This window comes from Rattus norvegicus, chromosome 8, assembly GCF_036323735.1.
Source record: "Rattus norvegicus strain BN/NHsdMcwi chromosome 8, GRCr8, whole genome shotgun sequence".
NCBI classification, from domain to species: Eukaryota; Metazoa; Chordata; class Mammalia; order Rodentia; family Muridae; genus Rattus; species Rattus norvegicus.
In genome coordinates this window covers 15,380,406-15,397,183 of record NC_086026.1, presented here as the reverse complement: position 1 = coordinate 15,397,183, position 16,778 = coordinate 15,380,406, and the positions used below count along the sequence as shown (strand labels likewise).

At 38.4% G+C, this 16,778-nt stretch overlaps 1 protein-coding gene across 5 annotated transcripts in view; it reads left to right on the top strand.

The window, feature by feature from the left end:
• Positions 1–16,778, top strand: part of Cntn5 (contactin 5) — a 1,231,995-nt gene that overhangs the window by 852,235 nt on the left and 362,982 nt on the right.

Below are 16,778 nucleotides of genomic sequence, written 5' to 3'. Positions count from 1 at the left end.
CCAGCACCTGGTTTCAGGGGTAGCTCACAACTTCCTGTCACTGTGCATGTACACACATACACACAGAATTTTTTTGTTAAATAATAAATATAAATATTTTTACATATATGATATGAATGTATTTATACTTAAATATATTTATACATTTATATTACATAAATATAAATAAAACAAACAAAAACAGAGAAAGTAATGAAAATATGCCAAATTCTGGTCACGTAATAAAAATTAAAAGAGAAAAAAGGAAAACAGCTGCTTCAGAAAGAAGGTTTATGTCATAGAAACTTGTTTCTATACCATATATATGAAATGAAATATATATTTGCTAGAACATGCTTATTACATTCAAACTGAGGACCACTCAAGTACTTAAATACATCTTTATTTCAATGTACATATCCTGCATTTGTTCACTTATCTCTTTAACATTTATTATTCTTTTATACATTACATCCGGATCAGATTTTTTACCTCGCTCTACTCCCCGCTATACAAACATAACATATATGCAGGGGGCCTGGTTCAGACCGTATAAGGTTTGAGTTTGGTGCGTCAGTCTCTGTGAGCCCCTATGAACTAAGTTTCGTTGGCTCTGTGGGTCACATTTTCATGGTGTCCTTGACTCCTCTGTAATGCTTCCTCACTTCTTCTTCAGGGTTCCCCTGGCTCTACCAGGTGTTTGCCCCTGTAATGACAGTTGTGCTAGGCACTGATGTTTGAGGATAGAATATCGTTAAGAATCATATCACTGACTCTTTTTACCTTCCTGTTTGGTTCTTTTCTGTATTTCTGGATTGTCTTGATTCTGGTTCCCAGTCAGTGTCAGTCACGGTCCCTCTCCTGGTGTGGGCCTCAACGTGTCATGGGTTGGACAGCCCTCCAAGTCCTGTGCCACCATTGTCCCAGCACATCTTGCAGGCAGGGCAGATTGCAGGGCAGAGGATTTGCGGATGGATTGATGACCCAGCTCCACTGCTGGGAGTCTTGCCTGGAGCCAGTTTGGGCTCCACATCCATCATTACTAGGAGACTTTACTAGAGTCCCTCTCAGAGATTCCACAGAACTTCCACTTCACTGGGTGTCTAGGTCGTCCCCCAAATGCCTCTCATTTCCAAGACTCTCTCTCCCCACTCCCCCTGCCCTTCCCCTCTCTCCATTAATATCTAATCCTGTCCCCATTGCTACTTGCCCTCAGAACACGGGCAAAATCTATGACCCCTTCCCAGGAAGATCCAGGGACCACCCAACCTTGAGACCTCCTTGTTACTTAGCTAATGTCCACTTTTAACTGACTGCATACCATGCTTGTTTTTGTGACTCTGGATTACCTCACTTAGGATAATTTTTCTATTTCCATCCATTTACCTGCAAATTTCATGTCTTTGTTTTTAAAATACTTCATTGTGTAAATATATCACATTTTTAAAAAGGCAGCCTTTCATTGAGGGATATCTAGGTTTTCCCCAGTTTCTGGCTATTGTAAATAAAACCATAGTGAACATGATTGAGGAAATGACCTTGTGGTCTGATGGAGTATCTTTTGCATATGTACTCAACAGTGGTACAGCCGGGTCTTGGGATAGATTTATTCCCAATGTTCTGAGAAACCAGCTATGGTTTCCATAGTGTCGGTACTAGGTTATACTCTCACCAGCAGTGGAGGAGTGGTCCCATTGCAAAATATCCAGGAAATCTGGGACATTGTTTACTTTTTAAAATTGAAATTCATTTTTTGCACAACATATTTTCACCATAGTTTTCCCTTTCTTCATCTCCTCTTAGATCCTACCACCTCCTACATTTCCTTTCTAATGAGCTTTTTAATTACTAAGATTCCTATATTGTTTAATAATAGACATTGTCATATTGTTTAGTTCACAAATAAATATTGTTATTAATTTGATAAAATCAACTACATGGAAAGTATGGCATAAACATAATTTTAAAATTTCAATCCAATCTACATTTTAACAGAGAAATCTCTTTCAGAAAGTTCAAATTATATGAACATGTATTGGACTCTTTCTGTTATTTCCATAACTTCATCATCTTTTATACTTCTTCAAAGAACTCATCTAAAATGACTAGCCCAAAGTGTCACACTATGTGAATTTGAGTGAAGAGCAATTTGAAGATGTATTATAGTGATTACATATCAGGAGAGATTAATATGTATTTATGATTAGAAATTTTTCCGGAGAAGGTGAGCTATGGGTACAAACTCTTGGAGCAGAAAAGATGAAAGCAGAAAGATGTCTCTTGATGAAGAGACAGCCCCTACTATTCCCATATAGCATGTGACACCATGACAAATAAATTACTTTTGCTAAAACCATTAAGGATTTGCATGAAGAATTAATGACTGCTAGTTAAGCTGTAAAGCACAGGCATACACAGGTGACACTGAGTGTAAGAAATTGAGGGACAATCTTGGTTTATCAGTTTATCTTCCTTATAGTTGCCTGCAGTAAATGTTCACTTTCCAAACTAGCCCAAGTTTCCCATTGAACATTTCAAATTTAGGCAAATCATAATTATGGAGGGTGTTGTTCCTTGACTCTACTTAGAAGGGAGAAGGGTCATAAAGGTTATATTTATTTCTATAATATTTAGATATGTAAATACTCAAGTTCATATGATAAAGTTTGCATAGCTTAAAGTTAAAAATAATATATACTTTAAAAATTCACTGCCAATATAAATGTTGAGTGTTATGAATAGTTTATTGTTGTACTTTTGCTCCCAATGCATATAGTAACACTAAATTCACTATAGTTATATGTAAATAAGAATGTCCTTCGAATAAAGGTACCAATTTACTAAATGTACTTAAGAAAATGAGAAGTTTTTATTTTGCCATCCATGGACTCCATTTTGCTGGTTTTGAATATCACCCATAATAAATCTTACAATTTTTTTCATCTCATAGACTTTTATGCATGTAAGAATCCAAAGTTTTTTTTCACTTTCTGGGATTTTGGTAGGTAACTATTTGTAAACCTTTCTTGTAAATACCAACACATGTTTCAGGCATGGTGTGACAGTTGCTCATTCTGTCTCTATCAATTTGGCAACCCTGACTTTATGTCATGTGTCTTGACTTCACAGCAACATGACATCAACAAAAACAAATGCAATTTGCTTTTGTTCTTGACAGTCAGATTAGCCATAATTTTCACCATTAGATTATTCAGTTGTTAAGTTAGACCCAATAGCAATACAACTCCATCTAATAAATGTTTGAAACTAATACTATTCAGATTTTTTACATTTAGTAATGATTCTTAATAAGTTACTGTTCTCTATGCCATAGTTTCCTCATCTGTAGAATAGGCTGAAGTGTAAATTACTCTACATAGTATAAGTCCTGGAGCATAATGAGTTTTAAGTGTCCTATATCAAATTAATGGCCATGGGATAAACCTCACAGCTGTTGTGCATACGAGTCTCTGCCCTTATTCACACATTTTCTCACCTGATCGATTGTGGTCTCTGATCTTACTCTACTCCAACTTTCCCAACCAGGAAGCAATACTCGTGTGACCTAGGGAAGAGAATGCAGTAGTTGACTGCTGTGATTTCCAGTCTATCACTTATCTGTTCTGTGTTGAGATGTACATATGAGGACGCAAAGGGATCAACTGTAAGTCAGGTTATATCAGACAGCACAGCCATGCTTTGCTCTGTTGTATTGTTTTCTTACCAGCTCCCTCAATCCCATCCCCTGGAAATATTCCTTCAATAAATCACCTTCAAAGGACCTATTTCTCTACCTCTCTGTCCGAGAGCCTGATGTGAGATGATAAATATTCACTGAAGTTGTTACCATTATGGCATCCAGTGTTCTGATCTATGAGCAGATGAAGTTCTCCATCATTTTGGTGGTGCCCTGTGGATGCACCTCATAATGCCCATAGTTCTCCACACATATGTATTTTCAAGCTAAAATCTTCACAGTTTTATAAGGATATCCAGTAATAATTCCTGACAATATTTCAAAACACAAAATTTATACTACTAATACAGGGTTGGACTGTATAAGGTTTAGCGGCACATTGTGGGAAATGTCCAGTGGATACTTTTTAATGTGAAGTTCAAAGCCTAAATTGAACCTGAGCTGCTAACTCTTGCACACTGTGGAGTAAATGCTGGACCCAGACCTGTCATCATTTAGAGTTCACCATAAATAATTTCAAAATCCCTTAGCAAAGCAAGAAATTTGGGTTGTGTTTTTAAAAGAGAAACCAGTGACCTTTACATGTAGACACAGGACTTGTGGGATGCAAGTGGCTTCTATGGTGTGAAACATTCTGCAGAGAAAATAAAAATAGCTGCTGTCACCTAATTGGTGTAATGGCAAGAAACCCTGAGCTTGGAATTCACTAACTCAGAGCTTTTTAACTTGTGGATCACAACGAATGCCAACTCCCCACAGCTTCTGTTATAAATGTTCCTTTCTTATCTTCCATTTGGCTAATTTTGTTTTTAATTATGTGCATGTAACATTTTATTTTGTCTTGGTGACATATTATAATTTTAAAGTACAATTCTACTTCTTTTGACTTTAGGCAACAAGCATAATAAAATTACATGACTTAAAACCCTAGAGAGAATTGCTACTTTGTTCCATTTAGCAGAGGTAACAAAATGCAATGTGACAATCAGGTTTGCTCTGTTTTAGGATAATTTTATTTCTAAATTTTCTTATATTTCTTACAACATGCTTTAAAATATCTTGATTCTCTTGAGATGAATAAGAAATGAACACCTTTCTTGGTTCTTCCTCTTAGGCTATTTGCTGCTGAGTGTACTTATTGGAAAAAAAAACTTTTGACACTTGAAGAGATTAAATCCCATTGTACAAGGCACAAGATGAATTTCTGTTGTTACAATGTACTAGGCCATTTGTTGTGAGCCAGTCCTGCCTTCGTAGAGCAGTTCCTTCACATTGGACACTCACCTAAGTGGTTCAGCTCTCCTGGGCATAACTATGTCATACAACATCACCATCACATTTTATAAAAACTGAAAGTAAACCATGATACCCAGAATACAATAGGTTACACAGTATAGCCTAATGATAAAGGCTAAATTTTGGGCATCTAGGAAAATTCGACTCTTTATTCTCACACTGATAGGTTAGCTGGTTGACCCATTATTTTCAATATTGAAGAGAATTAAAGTGATTATGAAAAAAATTGGCCCTTTCTGAAGGATTAACCTTAATTGTATTGTCTCACTTAACCTATTCTGCCTACCTTCAGTTCGGGTTACCATCTGTAAAAATAATAAATTAGATGTATACTGGTCAAAAAATCTCACGGTCAGAAGACAGTTAAAGAGATCTCTGAAATTCTGAACTTTATGACTAAAGTCAAAGGTCTTCCTCACTATGATGCCTTCAAACATGGTTGTGAGAGGGAGAGGGGTGAAGAATTAAGTGCAAAAAGTGTAACGTAAAGCTCATACTAAATTCTCTTACACACTTTTCCCAGACATGTGCTATATCTCATAATTCCCTAAATGATGTTTTTGTGTAATAATTTCTTACTAGTTTGCAGAAGTGTATGTGTATAAGTTTATGTTCAGGTAAGTATTCATGACTCTGAATGTGACTGCAAGATGGCATGTTATAGTGTCCTTCTGCCTTGTTATCTCAAGGCAGGATCCCTTACTGTCTTGGAGTGGATTAATCAAGTAGATTAGGCTGATTAAACAGGAAGCCCCAGGAATCTACCTGTTTGTGCCTCCCAAGCACTGGGATTACAAACAATGCCACTTCAGTTCTGATAACGAAATTCATAGCTTCATTCATGGAAGGCAAGTTCTCTGCTGACAGCTAGCTCTTCAGTCCTTTCATTGTGCTTGATTGCTGGTGGACTTTATTACAAAACCAACCACAAATCTAGTCATCAAACTGGTGTGTATAGATGTTCCATTTAACAGTTTAAACTACCAAAACAAATTCTCAGTAAAATACCAACTAAAGCCAGATCGCAGTATAAATAACCTGAAATACCTTCAATTCGAATGTCTCTCCAACGATTGGAAAAAGATCTTTACCAATTCTTCATCTGATAGAGGGCTGATATCAAATATAAACAAAGAACTCAAGAAGTTAGACTCCACAAAATCGAATAAGTCCTTTAAAAAATGGAGTACAGAGCTAAACAAAGAATTCTCAACTGAGGAACATTGAATGGCTGAGAAGCACCTAAAGAAATGTTCAACATCCTCAGTTATCAGGGAAACACAGATCAAAACGACCCTGAGATTCCACCTCACACCAGGCAGAATGGCTAAGATAAAAAACTCAGGTGACAACAGATGCTGGTGAGGATGTGGAGGAAGAGGAACACTCCTCCATTGTTGGTGGGATTGCAAACTGGTACAACCACTCTAGAAATTAGTCGGGCTGTTCCTCAGAAAATTGGACATGGTACTAACTGAGGACCCAGCCTTACCACTCCTGGGCATACACCCAAAGATTCTCCAACATATAACAAGGACACGTGCTGCACTATTCATAGCAGCCTTATTTATAATAGTCAGAAGCTGGAAAGAACCCAAATGCCCTTCAACAGAGGAATGGATACAGAAATTGTGGTACATTTACACAATGGAGTACTACTCAGCTATTAAAAACAATGACTTCATGAAATTCATAGGCAAATGGATTGAAGTAAAAACTATTATCCCGAGTGAGGTAACCAAATCACAGAACACACATGGTATGTACTCACTGATAAGTGGATATTAGTCCAAAAGCTTGGAATAGACAAGATACAATTTACAGACCACATGAAGCTCAAGGAGAAGGAAGATCAAAGTGTGGATGCTTCAGTCCTTCTTAGAAGGGGGAACAAAAATACTCACAGGAGGAAATACGGAGACAAAGTGTGGAACAGAGAGAGACTGACGGAAAGGCCATCCAGAGACTGCCATCCTACATAGAGTCACCAAATCAGACACTATTGCAGATGCCAAGAAGGGCACGCTGACAGAAGCCTGATGTAGCTGTCTCCTGAGAGTCTCAGCCAGAGCCTGACAAATACAGAGGCTGATGCTCGCAGTCAACCATTGGACTGCAAACGGGATCCGCAATGGAGGAGTTAGAGAAAGGACTGAAGGAGCTGAAGGGGTTTGCAACCCCACAGGAAGAACAGTATCAACCAGTCAGACACCCCACAGTGTCCAGGGAGTAAACCAGCAACCAAAGACTACACATGGAGCGAGCCATCTCTCCAGCCACATGTGTAGCAGAGGATGGCATTGTTCGGCATCAATGGGAGAAGAGGCCCTTGGTTCTGTAAAGGGTCAATGCCCCAGTGCAGGCGAATGTGAGGGCGGGGAGGCAAGAGGGAGTGGGTGGGTGGCAGAGCAGAGGCAGTGTAATGGCATAAGAGGTTTCCCAGAGGGGAAACTGGGGTATAATATTTGAAATGTAAATAAAGAAAATGTCCAATAATAAAATAGAATCCATGTAACTGCTAAGCTTAACAAACACCAAGGTGGAAGGGCAATTGCCTTTCCCATGCTCCTACCCAAGCCGCTTGGCTGAGACCCCTTCTAGAACTCACTGCTCTCTTTCTGCCTGGGGACAATGGCTTTGGCATGGACACCTTCCCAGATGACTTGACAGCCCCTTGGCCCGAGTGGACTTTGCCTCAGCTTTCCTCTGCCTGGCCTGGAACGCTAAGGTCTGGCATGGTACCCCGAGAGCCTACAGCCACAGACAGGTCCAAGGTGCCTGCTGAGGGCAGGAGCTCCCCACCATTCCCTGGGGAGCCCTGGAAAGTGTGTGTCAACATGCACAGCTTCAAGCCAGAAGAGCTGATGGTAAAGACCAAGGATGGATACATGGAAGTGTCAGGCATCCAGCAGGAAGGTGGGATTGTCTCCAGGAACTTTACCAAGAAAATACAGTTTCCTGCAGAAGTGGATCCAGTGGCCGCATTTCTCACTTCTTTAGAGGGTCTGCTCGTCATTGAGGCTCCCCAAGTCCCTCCTTTGGAGAGAGCAGCTTCAACAATGCACTTCCTCAAGACAACCAGGAAGTCACCTGCTCCTAGGACGTCAGCCTTGGTCCTTTTTTGCTTCCGGCCCCGACCCCAGAGATTCTCAGATTTGAGGGTATATACTAGTTTAGCAGCACTCAGATTTAAGGCAACTCAGATGTTGAGGTATGGGAGGGAGAATCTAATAACCATCTCTGGATAATGTAGTAATAGATTTCCCCAAAGGGTGACACAATGGCCCAGCCTTTCTTGGTTGCATTAGGTTAAAGTACTGGGAAGTTTTTTTTTCTTCACCTTATCTGTGCAAAGACACAGCACAGCAAAAGGGAACTGAAGATTTCATGTTACATTTTTACCTTGCAGCTAATGCAAGAGTTGCTTTTCTCTGGGAACCTTCCCATCACCCAGATCCCTGCCCTGGGTCCTCTTTATATGTGTCTTGGTTGATGGGACTCATTGGCTCACCTCAGTGTCTCTAAACTCTTTGTCTAGAAGAGGTTACAGGCAGGTCTTATAACCCCATATGGAATTTACCCATCGCCACACAACACACAGTGCTCTTTTTGCAGCATGACCCCGTCACTCTCAAACTATCACCACCTAGGTCTCTGAGAGCCACTTAGCTAATCCTCTGGCTAAGGTCTCACTTTATTGTGTTCTCTGTGTCTAAGTCAGATTTTTTTTAGAGTGGTCTTCAAGGAGCTCCACCAGGAACCAAGCAAAGGCCAGACAGCCTGGCACACAGGCTAGTGGTATCGTGTATATGGGGGGATGTGTGTGTCTTCATTGTGTGAATTGTGCTGTTGTTTAAGGGGAAGATAACAGTAAACCATAATGATGATAATAAAGGAGCTGGTGTTCTTTTTTTTAAAAAAAGAACCCATGTAGCTGACTCAGTGGAACAAGTCAAGTCCATGAATACCCAAATAAACTTGCAATGCAAATAAAATATGTAAGCAACTCACATTTGTGCTTAAAATTTTAAAAGTTCTCCATATTGTATAAATATGGTTCAGCATAGCAATTTATATATTTTGTAAATGTTTACTGTTGAAAAATGAAGACTGAGGTTTTATTTTTCCAGGAGTACCAAGCCTGTATAACAATCTCTGTTACAACAATGATCTACATCAATAAAATCAAAGAGGTGCTTCTCAGGGGTGACTCAGTGGTAAAGAGCACTTAATGCTCTTGCACAGGACTGCAGCTCTGTTCCCAGTGTCCATACCATGCAGCTAACAGTTGCCTTTAATTCGAGTTCCAGAGAATTAGATACCTCCTTCTTGACTCCTCATGCATTGTACACACAAGAGTTAATCACATATGCATAGCTTAGAATACTATTCTTTCAGTTCTTATTAATTTCTGGTCTTTCTTAGGTTCAGTTGTAAGGAATATTGGAAAATTCTCTACAGTTTTTTGTGATATTAATAAGCTAAAATTCTAGTTGCTAATATCAAATCCATGATAGAGAACAACCTAGAAATATTTCTTTAACTTATCTTTTTGCTACTAACTTATTCTATTATCCTTTTCAAGTATCTTCCCTTAATTAAATCATCACAAGGAGAGGTTGTCAAACTGAGTAATGGAATTAAAGTAAATGTTATAATTAGTGAATATCAAACTGCTTATACTTCATACTTCAGTGAATCAGTAAAAATTAATGAATAATACAAAAGTTTTTCAAATTATATCATTAGAAACTAAAAGTTATACTTTGGAATAAACTAAATTCTAGTGATTTGACAAATATTGAATCTCATGTCATAGGAATAAGCAGAAAAGAGCACAGACAGACTCTTTTGCTAGTACCTATCACCTGAACTATCACATACACAATAAGGTTGAAGAGAATATAGAAATAAAGAGGTTGCTGATTTTTGAATCTCCCCTTCAGTGGCTGACAGGAATAGAGAAGCTGTCTCCTGGGAGGGAGTGCTGTTATCACTTGGGCCCGTGAACTTTGCTGGTGCTGTTTGCATTGTGATCTAAATTCTTTGACCCGAAGCTTTTCTGTGTACATACACTATTAGAAAGAGGAAAAGTTATTTCTCAGATTGCAGCTGTATTAGAAAATGCTGAAATGAATCACGTGTAGCTGTTCTTTGAGATTGTTTTCAAGAACTGGAGCTTGCAGCACATGGTTTCATTCTCCACTCATACATTTCCCCCCATCAATGGCACCGTGGCCATGAGAAATGAGCAGTCTCACCTGTATGGAAATTCTTGTTTACATACCCCATGCATTTGGAGATTTGTCACTTAAGTAACAATTTTATTTTGCCAGGGAACCGAAGAGAAGAGCATCAGCTTTGACACAGAATAAATTGCAGAAAAGTATTGAAGGTTTGAAATGTGTGAAATTATAAACCTGGACCTTCAGTTACAAGACAAGCAGAGCCTCTCTGCATTTTTTCCATTATCAAATTTAACAGATGAAAATGCCGATGTGCCACTAAATTTAGTTTTAATTCCACTGCTCATTGTAACGATTTCTCCTTGTGAGGATTTAATTAAGAGAAAAATGATAACAGAATAGGTAGTGACAAAACAATAAAGTTTAAAAAAATAACTCTTAAGATTATTTTCTATCATGAAATTGGTGTTACCACATTGGATTATTAATTTATTAACAATCAGAAACTCATAAAAGAAAAGAAAAACCCCATATATTCAATCAAGTGGCAATATATGTCCAGGACATGGTTTTGTTAAAGATAGGTCTGAACTTAATTAAGGTGAGTTTGTTTTAACTAGTATCTAAAATGTAAGAACATTTAAGTCTACAGGATAATGCATGTCTGTGTACTCCTTTCATCGCAAGTATCTGTGAAGGACAGAACAGGTATTAGATCTTCTGGAACAAGAGTTATAATTGAAGTGAGCTGCCGTGTGGATTTTGAGAATAAAACCTGAGTTATCTGGAAGAGCAACCACTGCCCTTGACCACTAAGGCCCATCTCCAGTCCTGAATTGTTTTAGATTTTTTAAAATACTACATTAAAGTAACATTTGTAGTCAGTGTGATGTACAAGAGCACATGAGAAAATCTGCTTTGCAGTAACATGCAATGTCGGCTTTGCAGTGTCGGCTTTGCAGTGTTTGCCAGACTTCCACCTCATACTGCTTTCCTACCCTCCAAAAATGGCGTAAGCTTATAGCTTTCCTGATTCAGATTCCACAAATTGGAGACGTGAGGATGTGCTTGGCTCTCTGTGCCTGCTTAGTTTCACTTAACACAATGACCTCCGGCTTTCTTTTCTTTTAAGTGTAGAATAGAGTTTATTCAGAGCATGGGGAGTGGAGTTGAAAGGGTAGTGCAGACAGAGAGAGAGAGAGAGAGAGAGAGAGAGAGAGAGAGAGAGAGAGAGAGAGAGAGAGGAGAGGAGTGGAGTTGAAAGGGTAGTGCAGAGAGAGAGAGAGAGAGAGAGAGAGAGAGAGAGAGAGAGAGGAGAGGAGAGGAGAGGAGAGGAGAGGAGAGGAGAGGAGAGGAGAGGAGAGGAGAGGAGAGGAGAGGAGAGAAGGGGTGGGGGTAAATGCCAGCCCTGAGCACATGGAAAGATAGGTGGGAAAGGGCAAGACAACAGAGCAGGAGCAGAAAGGCAAGAGCAAGAGCCGTGACCTCCACTCGTATCCATGTCACCACAGACAGCAGAATTCCATCACAGTCAGTGGCCCAATGGTGTTCCATTATACATCCACACTCTATCTTTGTCCACTCCTTACTTCACACATGTTTAAGACTGTTTCCATTTCTCTGCTGCTTCAAACCATCCTTCTCTGAATGAGAAGTATCTCTTCACATCTTTCATTTCCTGACTTGTGGGTCTGTAAGACCTTATTATCATTCTAGTTGTCACTATCCTGAGATGTTGCATTCAGTTTTCCTTGTTGGGTGGCGTTCACATTCCCAGCAATAGACATAGGAGCGCACTCTTCTTTCTCCAAAGCCTCAGCAGTACAATGTACATACAGTACCAACAAAAGGCAGGAGAGTCTAGTCAGGTCTGCTGGATGGTTGTGACCTATGGCATAACTGTTGAGAACTGAACCTCAATATAAAGAGCCCAGACATAAGAACTTGTTCTTTGCTGATAAATAGCCTGAACGTCTTCTGTGTGAAATGATTGGATGTTTGTATATCTGTTTTAATAAACATCTGCTGATTTCTACAACTCATGTAATCACTGTTTATATGTTTTGTTTATAAGGGATTTTTTTGGTTTTTATATATTATGGGAATAAATTCGTTATAAAATGTATAGTTTGCAAATATTTATTTTGTAAACTATGCATTCTTTTTTCCTTAGAATCTCTGTTATTAATGGGCTATATATTTACTCATTTATGTCTAGCTTCTCCATTCTATTTCCTTCATCAGTATATGTGCTGATGATGTAAATACTATTATCTTTTAGGTACGTATTTCTCTTATATTTAGAAGATCATCATTTGGTTCTTTTGATTCAAGGTGGCTTTGGATAATCAGTGGGGTTTTAGTAGTCATATAAATTGTGTGAATGCTACTTTAGATCTCTGATGGATGTCACTGGTACTTTAACAGGGATTGCACTGACTGTAGATCACATTGGGAAATACTGAGTTCCATCAATATAGATCCTGCCAACGCATGAATGTGGGATGCATTTCCATTTCTTGGCATCTCAATCTATTTTTTCATCAGTGTCATGATTCTAGGAGAATAGATTTTTTCACTACCTATTATACACTTATTCCTAGGTATCTCATTTTTGTGGCTCTTGTAAATGATATTAAATTATTAGATGATATTTCAAACAATTTATAATTAATATGTTGCAAGGCTGAAGTAATTTACTCTACTAGGGTTTGGGGTAAATTTGAAGGGAACATTTCTAAATAGAAGATCATATTATCGATATCCAAACAATTTTATTTCCCTTTCAAATTAGATGTCTGGCAGCTCTGACTGGAGTTCTGGAATTGGGAGATCCCACAGAAATAACAGTTGTTGAAATCATTGTGTTTTTTAAGACTATAGGGAGAGAGACTTGTTAACTTTAAGCTCTTTTATATAAATGGCTTTATCATGTTGAGATGTTCTTTCTAGATCTGATTTGTTTGGGACTTTTACCATGAAAATGTCTGTCTGTCTCTCTGTCTGTCTGTCTGTCTGTCTCTCTCTCTCTCTCTCTCTCTCTCTCTCTCTCTCTCTCTCTGTGTGTGTGTGTGTGTGTGTGTATGTGTGTGTGTGTGTGTGTGTGTGTGTGTTTAACATGAAAATCTACTTTAAAATATAGAAGCATGCATCTTGATTGTATGTCAGCATTAAGGATACATATTTGGATTAGCTAGAGAACAAAGGTTGAGATAAAGTACACACATCAAACCAAGACCTCAGGACCTGGATGGGTTAAATTAATGAACTAGAATAACTTTGAGTTCAACCTAGGAGGAGAGAAAGTGTCCAGCAAGAAAGCAAGAACCTGGATTTATTAGGAAAATTTGTCTTACCACTTAGTTTTGAATATACAGGAGAGGGATTTAATATTCTTTGAAAAAGACATTGTTGAAATGGGTAAATCATGGCTTGCCAGGTAGTACCAACATCTTCTGAAATTAAATGATACCAAAAATGTTAATGTTTAACAAATCAATACATACTATGGTATTTTTAAGAGCCAGACATTGTAAATACATAACAAAGTAGCACACAAAATAAACACTAAAAGCCACAGAAACAGTTATATTTTCTAGTTTCCCTAAGTTACTTTGTAGTCCTTATACTATAACATTATCCCTAAAGTAACTGTATTCCTCTTTATTATGAAAGTAAAGTTTGAAGAGGATTTTAATAAATGTTAGTAGGTAACAAAAGCCTTAACAAAGAATGTAAACAGAGATCTTAAGAGATGTTTGAGTCCATTCAACATTCCTATTTTGGGCACAGGCATAAAATCTAACCCAGTTTCATGTGTCAGCTGAGTTATTGTATAGTGTTCTCCTCCTTGTCCTTGGCATAGTGAACCGCTTGGTTATGTAGAAAAGAGAATTTAACTGCAAAAATAGAATCAGCATTTTTGAGGCCTGGAATTCCCATTTCATTGTGAGATGTTTAAAGAGGCAACTTTATGTACAGGCATCCTGGCCTTGAAATATTTTACAAATCCTTGACTCAGCAAACACTACTAATATAAGAAATTATAATTCTTTAATCAGCTTTTACTTGCTCATTACTCTTTCAAAATTTCAAATAGTCTCAAAGTTTAAGAAATTTTCAGCAAAATCCTGTGAAAATATTAAACTTCTGTAAATTAGGTATGAATAAACAATAAAGTTAGAGGGAGCATTTTGTCCGACAGGAGAGGTCCTTGTACTTTGGATCTAATTAGCAAGGGGCATAATTTACTTATACCACACATGCTTAATTGTTGTCACTTCACTTGAATATTTCTAATCATTTCTTCTTTTTAATTAAAAACAGAATTTTGTCATGCAATATATACTGACTATGGCTACTCTGCCAAAACCCCTTCTGGGTCTGCCTCATTTCTCGGCCTACTCTATCTCTACATACCCTTTCTTCCTCTGTCTTATTGGAATACATATAGGCATCTAAGAGAAAGTAATAATGATATTATTATTATAAACATTATTATTAAAATGTAAATAATAATACAAATATGACAAAAACAAATCAGAATAGGACAAAATGAACAAACATAAAAAGAGCAAAAAAAAAAAAAAGCCCAGGAAACACAGATGCTAAGACCCACATTCACACACACACAGAAAAGAATATGTAAGGTTAAAAAAAACGATGAACTCCAAAATACCACTGAATTTGTTCTGTATTATCATCTACTACTAGGAATACAACCTGCCCTTAAATTTGGTTTGTAAACCCAGAGACTTTATTGGAGAAACCCAAATTTTCCTTCGTGGGCTCTGAGATGTTTCCTTTGTGAGACCGTGTCTGGGTATAGGATGGGGTCTTGTGTTCATTCCATTTGTCTTGTCAGGACAGGGACACCCTGTGGCTTGGACCCCTGTTGGGCTTCTGCTGTTGCCACAGCTTCTCTGTGTTCATATGCACACCAGTCCTCTTCTGTCTGGAAGGCCCTGGTCCCTTGGAGTTCCCATCACATTTGCTCTTACAGTCTTTCTATCTCCTCTCTGCAGAGTTCCCTGAACATTAAGGGAAGGGATTAAGTGATTGCCTCCCATTTAGGACTGAGACTTTGTACATTTTCCAGTTGTGGGTCTCAGTATTTGCTCCCATCTACTACAGGCAGAATCTTCTCTGATGGTGGCTGAACAAGATTCTGGTCTACATGTATAGCCATTAAGGGCTGCTTTATTGCAACAGTTCTTTAGCAGTAGAGGACTATTTGGTTTTTCCCTAGTCCATGTCCTATCTAGTCTCTGCTTTTGGCCAACAGACCAACGGGACATATAGGTTCTATCTTACAGTGTGAACTTTAATTCCAATCAGATAGTGAGTGGTTGATTACTCTGACAACTTTCGTGACAACATTACAACATTGCACATTTGTGGTAACATTGTAGATCATGGGGTTTGTAGCTGGTTTGGTATTTACCTTTTTCCTCTGGTAATGTGCAGAGTACCTTCCAGTAGCGTGAACACTAGCCAGTAGGAGTAATGAGTCTACCTAAGAACCAGCTTGACATCTCTGTGTCCCACAACTTAGGTGTTGTGTACAGCAATGGGGCCTTACCGTCCTGTTATAGAAAGTAACCAATAGCCTTGGCAACAGCCTGGGTTGTTTCAGGGTTGCACAGGGTCCCTTTGACCAATGACTCAGTTAAATGTAACCTATTTCCAGTGATGGAGGTCAATTTAGTGATGAAAGATGTCTAGTTGGGTCTTTGTCTCCCTCAGCATCTTTATGTATAGCAGAAACTGCTAGGAGTTGCTTTATTGCAACATCTCTTTCCCAGAAGAGTAGTATTTGGTTTTTCCCTAGACCATGTCCTATAGGTTGTTTTGGGGTTGTGTTTTACTTGAGCATCTGGAAATATAGGCTCAAAGTAAGAGAAGGGGGACGGGAGGAGGAGGGGAAGGGACAGGGAGGGAGGAAGAGAGAGAGGAGTTGATTTTTAGCAATCCACAATAAGAGAGCAAGGGTGATTGAGAGGAAAAAAGAAAACTCACAATATAAAGTGAATCTTCCCAATTTCAGTGGTAGATTATAATCACATGTTGGGTCATTTTAAAACTTACTTAAGTCGCCTTTGCACACAGGAGGCTGTTGAATCTGTTCTTCCAGTTATAGCATGCATGAGTTTGAAGCCAATTGAGAACTTAGTGGCTTTGACTTCAAATTCAAATCATATAACTGGCATTATGTCAGTTTGAGATGTCATGGTTAAAGCTCTGGTCTCACTGTTCCCACATTTCTAAAGAACTTTGTTCTATAATTGTTTAAAAATACAGGTAAAAATATATATACTCTCCTAACTGCTCAGTAACTTGAATACAAAGCCTTAAATTGTCTTCTGTTTATGATGATCGTTTTTCTTAAATCTTCTATGATATTTTAATTAAATTTATTTTAATTATATTTAGAACTCTGTGTCTATGTGCATATGTTCAGGAGGATGACAGATCCCCTGGAGCCTGATTTACCCTTGGGCAGGTATGAGCCACCCAATGTGTACAGTAGGAACCCCCTTGGGTCAGTATGAGAGCAGCAGGGCTGTTACGTGCAGAGCATCTCTCCGTCCCTGCACTCTTCTGCCATGGTTTTTATGTAA